General features: G+C 34.0%; 1 protein-coding gene across 1 annotated transcript in view; it reads right to left on the reverse strand.

Moving 5' to 3' along the window:
• Positions 1-6,934, reverse strand: part of LOC110031868 (probable pectate lyase 12) — a 15,960-nt gene that overhangs the window by 4,850 nt on the left and 4,176 nt on the right. The gene's annotated exons all lie outside the window — the stretch shown is intronic.

The raw sequence follows: 6,934 nt of genomic DNA on the forward strand, positions 1-6,934 counted from the left end.
TGCTTAATTCCTATAGTGTTGGCCTCAAATCTCTCTAATAAGACCAACCGATATGTTAAGTCATCCCAAAGAACTAGTTGATCCGACACAGGCGCCCATATAACAAGCAAGCGAAATTAAGTCTCATGATTAAGCAATTCACAGCTAGAGTTGGACAACTCAAGCAAAATTGGAACGGGACATCCCTCAATTTCCCACGAGGAATACAAGTCTTCCACGGTTTAGGGGAAGCAATAATTGTATAGGGCCACACTAAGAAATCCTTGTGGGTGATTTCTTTTTATTTGAAATAGTATAAATTTTTCCTTCAAAAAAGAGGAGGTTTGACTCCTATAAATAGGATGTATTGTGCAACATGAGGAGCATTACCTTTTTAACTTTATCAAGGAATTCTCTTTTTCTCATTATGTCTCTCTTGTTTCTCTCTCACTTCTATTTATGTGATTACTTTACATTCCTCGGGTATAATTCTGAGACAAGTCTGAACTTAACACTGTAAAAGATGTGGCAAACATAGAATCATGCTACCAAGAAGAAAAGGATCAATGATTAGCGTACCAATGCAAGCTGAGGAAAGTATTTCGTGACCCAATACATACAAGAATTCAAAGATCACATCAAGAAATTGATAAGATAAATGCCAATATAGAGAGCAAATTGATGTTATAACCACTGATTCCTTCCACAACTCCAAGGCAGTGTTTGGCTGCAGCTAAGCTTTATGTTAAATAGGATTCATTAAATCCGATGAATCATGATTTATCAAATCCGTAATCCATCGCGATCAACAACGAAATAAATCCGCCTTATATTCAGATTTATGAAATCCGGATTTACGTTATGAAAAAGACTGAAGGCCGGAAGAAAACAACGAAATGTGCAAAAATAGGAGTTAACGAAGTGTTGGATTTATTTCTTTTATCTTTTTTTTTTTTTTTTTTTTTTTTTTTGTGGTGTTTGGTTGGATGGATTTAAGCTAAATCCAATAAATAACATGTTAACAAACACCGCCCAAGTGTGAGCGACGAGACATACTGCCGCGACATTATAGGATATGCCTCTCAGACGTGAAATGGAAGAAGACGTAATAACGCTTGCCGACCAACGCCCGATAGTGCTTTCTCCAAACAGACCGTTGGGGCGAAAACACCTGAACAATTCAAAACCCCAACCCTGGAACCATATCGAGGGAAGTCCGATCCGAAAAACCACGTCGCCTATTTCGAGTCAACATTATAATATCATTTTTCTAAACTCGGAAAAAGAGCAAGTCTTTGTAGTCATCATTATATAGTGGATTATTTCAACTAAGCTATAGACCCATGACCTTTTCTCTTTTTCAGAGTTTTTCACATAAAAACGTGTCTCTAAATTACCCGAATATGTGTAGAAATTTCATGCAACACTAAAATACTAATTAATCACTCTACCGCAGCGAATCATCCAACACACTTCACTACTAATTAACCATTAGCTAAATGACAATATTAGATATTTCATCCGTGAAAGTCCCACAAGTAATCCCCGTTTAAAATGGAAACTGCCGGAAGGCACATGCTTAAGCAGTTACTAATCGCGTAATTAATCCTCAATCAATTACTAATAATTAAGCTTACCAAGTAATTAAGTGATGGCCTCGCCATCCACGTGTCATCCTCCCTGACATATCATTTATTGTGTTTTTGTCGCCCACCTTTATTAATTTGTGGTTAATTGCTTTGGATTTGCCGTCTAACGTTTTATGTCAAATTATAATAAGAAGAGAAACAAAGTAGGAAGCTGTGTTTAGACAACGGCTGCAATCTATCAGATAGAGTGAAGGAAAAAAAAAAAAAAAAATACTTCCAGTGAATCGCGGCCGTTGTTTGGACGCAGCTTGCATCTGGACTCCGAACGTAAATATTTCCTCATCGAGCCGAGTCGAATATGTCAAGAAAATTATCTAGTTTGGTCAAATCTTAATATGATGATATTTAGTTCAAACATGAGCCGCATTTTTATATATTTGTTTATATTTGATTTGATTAAAATTAGTAATATTCACATTTAATTTAATTTGTGATTGATTGTTTATATTAATTGAACAAATAAAAAAAATTGAAAGGGTACTTAATTTTCATATAAGATTAAAATTTTAATGTTTAGTTGATTTTCTTATATAGAGCTAATGAACAAGTTAAAATTTTTGAATTAGTACTTAAATTTTTATATAAACTTGTTTATAAATATTTTACAAGTATAAATAAGTAATTAAATAAATTTTAAATTAGCATCTCACTAGTTTATATCAAATAAAAAACAATGTATAAGTTATAAATATATATATATATTTTTTGCAATAAGAAAACATAAATAAGTACTAACACATGATTTCATTAAAATAAAAAGAAAAAAAACATTGCATTAAATTTATATGCATTTTGCTTATTATAATATATTACTCTTAAATATATAATTAATTAAGTTCTTGTCAATCAACTTTTATTTCAATAATATATCATATAAGTATATAACATTTAATGAGTTATTTATTGAACAACAAATGAGTTTGTTCGTGAGCATTAACAAACGAAGTGAGCTATATTCATATTTGATTTATTTAGTAATTTGAGCGAAGATGATTGAGTATTAATCGAGCCAAATTTGAGCAGTTCATCAAGTGCATTGATTCATTTACAACCTTAGATGTAAGTAAGATTATGAGGTATGTTTGGATCTAATTTACATTAGCGTATGTTATGTCTACTTATTGATGATGGTTGTGGTGTCATTAGAAATCAGGGCTCACTAAAACATTGTGAAACAAGTAGAGTTATTGTGCAACACTACCTAACTAAGTGAATAAGCATTTGTATGAGCAACTGAAAATTCATCACTTTAATTTAGCGGCTGAATGTTCATCCAGTATTTTTAAAGGTTAAGCTTAGTTAATGAGTTATTTAATAAAGAGATTAATTCATGTTTATTAAACTTTAAAAAAATATTTGAATAAAGTATTAATTATGCATAGGTGATTCTTCCATCACCCATGCATATCATTGCAGATGACATTATTGACTTGGTCAGTGCAAACCAATGGGGAGGGCATGCTGTTTGAAGTGTTGTCTAGAATGACTCAATCTTGACCATTCATTTCAGTTAAATTAAATGAAAGGTGTGAGATTCTTCTTCTTTCTCTCCTCAAGAAGTCACAATCATTCACAAAAATGGTCATGATTCGAACGAAATTGGAAAGGGAACCTAACTCTAGTCCAACTAGGGGTGTAAACATGTCGATTGGAGCTCAAGCCAAGCCATTATTGAGCTCGGCTCGTCTGTCACATTGTTAGATCAAGTTTGAGCTCGAGTCTAGCTTGAATAGTGCGTTCGAGTGTGACTCATAGTGGTATCAACTGGCTTGTGAGCTCAAACTACAAATTTGATTTTTATGTGAGCTCGCCGGAGAAGGTATTGATAGGCGGCGGCAAAGGAGGATGCAACGGCAGCTCACTGGAAAATACATCGAAATGAGTAATGTACTTATCGTTGTGATGTCTCTCCGAGCAGTCTCCAACCATTCACAAGAGCTTGAGATCACCAAAAGGTTATCGTAGATGTTTTCTAAATAAATATCAAACTCACGCATTAAATATGTTTTCTAAATAATTTAATAAAAAAGTTGTCCTTGCAAAAAATATAAAATGTAATTGATGACTATATGCCTACATACACTTATAAATAAATAATATATATTTTTTAATTTTTTAGGCATGCTGACAAAATTGATTGATTTGAGTTTGGTATAGTGGAGAGCAATGTTTGATTGGTGTTAAGCTCCTATAGGCTTTAATGGGAGTAAACCAAAAAGGTCGAAATTAAGAATATAAGTTTATAATTCAGAAATAAGTAGTAATTATCTTAATGATTGTAATTTTAAGAACGGTTGAATTCAAATTCGTCCTGTTAAGCATGCCCAAGGATTGATGCTGTAGGGAACAAAGAGGAAAAAAAGAGAGGGCGACGAAGGAAGTAAGAGAATACACGCAGGCTTGTCTCGTGAGAGCGAACTGGGATATTCTCGGGCTCTATAACCCTTTTATGTATCTAAATAGAGAAAAAAAAATGAGGAGGGCTCCACCTCTAAAGTATAGGTCTCGATTTAAGAGACAAAAAACCTCTTATACATGCACTAGACCTTTTATTTATAAGAAACTAAGGGCCAAAAAGCTTAAATTTACATACTTTCCCTAGCTTTTATGAGGGGGTTACATGATATTGATGTCTTTTTCTATCAGTAGTCATTATAGTCATCCTTTAGTATTTATGAATCCTTCAACTGGCGGATCCTTGAGTCAGTCGATTCAACTGGTGTTGGTCAGTCATTTTACCTAAACACTGGAAAATCTTTGTTGGTTAGCTCTGAGTTCAATGATCTGTCGGCTTTGGTTACAGTGATTGGTTGACTCAGTTTGGTCGATCGATCTGTTGGCATTCTTCAACGGAAATGTTGGGAGATTTTCGATTGTTCTTAGTTATCACTCAAGCTATAATTAACTATTAAAATAATAATTCATCGAAAGTGTCTATATGCTTAGAATAAAAATAAATTTAATTTTTGTTTATACATAGAGTGGGTTTATGGATCTTTTTCATGAATTTTACTATGTCAAGTTTGTTTCATTCTTCCCAAAAAAAATTATCCCATGAAAATCTTCTATATAATATTTTCATTCATTCATTCTCTCTCTCTCTCTCTCTCCCCTCTCATTTTCATCCCCATAATGATAATTGGAAGATGTTTTGAACAAATATAATACCACGATTTTAGGGAAAAATATTACATCATGACTCATAACGTAGAGCTACGTTTGGAGTCCACTGATATGAGGACACGTGATTTCAAGGAAACATGCGCGTTTTCATGTGATCCAGCCCGGTAACACAGGAGAATATTCCTCCAGTATTATTTCGTATTATTCAGATGTTATTGTGGTGGTATTGATGTGTTATTGTGATATTATAACACCGGGAATATTCTCAGAACACAATAACACATGAATACCACCACAATAATACCTGAATAATGTTGAATAACACGAGAGAAATATTCCCCCGCGTCCGCATATCAGTGGACTCCGAACATAGCTCTATTTTAGGAGCACTGATATAATATTTTTCCCGATTTTAGAGAAAAAAAAAAAGCTTGCTTAAGAAGTAGATGACAAACATATTAATAAACTAATAAATTGAAATTTATGACTTGCTTATTATGTACCCTACTTTAGTGGAAACTTAGTTAGTATGTCAGTTTTGAGAAACTACAAAAAATTTTTGTTTTTGCCTCTATCATGAGTGAGCACTTTTCTTCTTTTCAACATCTTTGCAATAATTGCTATTCTATATCACCTTCATATTTGGTTTGTGTCGCAATGTTGTGCATTAATAATACTCATATGACTTGATAAATCACACTCAAATTTATTTTAAATAGAGAAGTAAAGAGAGGGAGAAGATATTAAAAATATGTGATGGGATTGTTCCTGTTGGTTCATGGTTTTTATAATCATTTGCAGGCTCAATGAAATTGCGAGATGATCATTCATTCTTTGTCCTTTCACACTGCACTTATGGATGGCAAAGATGATAGTTATTTATGTGGAGCAACTTAATCGGTTGGTGGGGTGTTATCTTTTTATGCACCTAATTTTCTCATTGTTTCCTTTCTTCTGTAAGGGAAAAAGTTGTTATGTGTGGACGTCCGGATATATTGACATTCTGGATGGGGAGGCCATGTTAGCACGAATGCGACATGTGATGTGATGTCCCAAGCCACTGTTATCTGTACGTTTGAATCCCATGCGGTAAGGATCCAACTTAACTTCTTCGGGTGATAGAAATGCTTGATTTTTGTGCTCCGCACAATGACACCTGAATTTACCCTCAGACTAAGGGGAATAATATCTTGTTGGTGATAGTTCGGGCTATTACAAATGATAGATGTTTTAGGTGACATAATTTGACGATATTTTAAGTGAATTATGAAACATCTTAAAGTAAAATGAAACTAAATTCTTAAACAATGAATCACACCTTTTTGTGCAATGGTTGGAATTTTATCAGAAACTTTAAAGTTGAGTGTGTTCTTCTAAGTGCACTGCTCAGATGAGTGATGTTCTTGGAAGTTAGGTTGTCACAATATCTCAATGGGTGAGAATTTAGGTTGTCACAATAATAGCAAAGCATTACACTAGGTTGAAGAGATGAAAACTTGATTGGTGGATAATTCTGGCTCATGAGCATTGACAAGAACTAGAGTTATTTAAACATAGGACATTATAATGAAGCTGAACTTTTAAACATCCAAGTCTCTTTTACTGTAATGATTAAAATGTCATTAGAAGCTCCACAGTTAAGTGTGGTCGTGTGAGGACAGTCATATGATAAGCAACCTCCTTGAAAGTTAGACCAATGAAACAAAACCTTATAAAGACGGGCATTATAATTTTAACCTCAAATTGAGGTTCTCTTAAATAAAGTACCAATAAAAAAAAAATTAACTCATTAGCCAAGCTATATAACATTTAAAGTGTTGGTTACTATACACCTCTATAGTCCCCAAAGCATATACATATATACAACATACTAACACACTAAAAACTCAAAGTTTATAACCACCCCCACAAATTGAAATATTTTCCTCGTCTCAATTTCATTAAATTATTTCTTATTGAATAAATTAAGCAATCTCTTGAGTACCAGCTATAATGGACAGAAAAAAGAGATGAGAAAAATAACAAATAAAGGCAGAAGCAGCTGGAAACCAGATATTAGTGGTGGCGCTCCGCCACCAAACATCATCCCTAAAAATCCTGAGGCTCCGCCGCCTGCACCAGCTCCGCCACCGTGGAACTCCATTCCACCACCGCCGGCGGGGCAGCCTCCGGCGTTGGCTCCC

The sequence above is a fragment of the Phalaenopsis equestris genome, unplaced genomic scaffold (genome assembly GCF_001263595.1).
Source record: "Phalaenopsis equestris unplaced genomic scaffold, ASM126359v1 Scaffold000855, whole genome shotgun sequence".
In the NCBI taxonomy this organism is placed as follows: domain Eukaryota; kingdom Viridiplantae; phylum Streptophyta; class Magnoliopsida; order Asparagales; family Orchidaceae; genus Phalaenopsis; species Phalaenopsis equestris.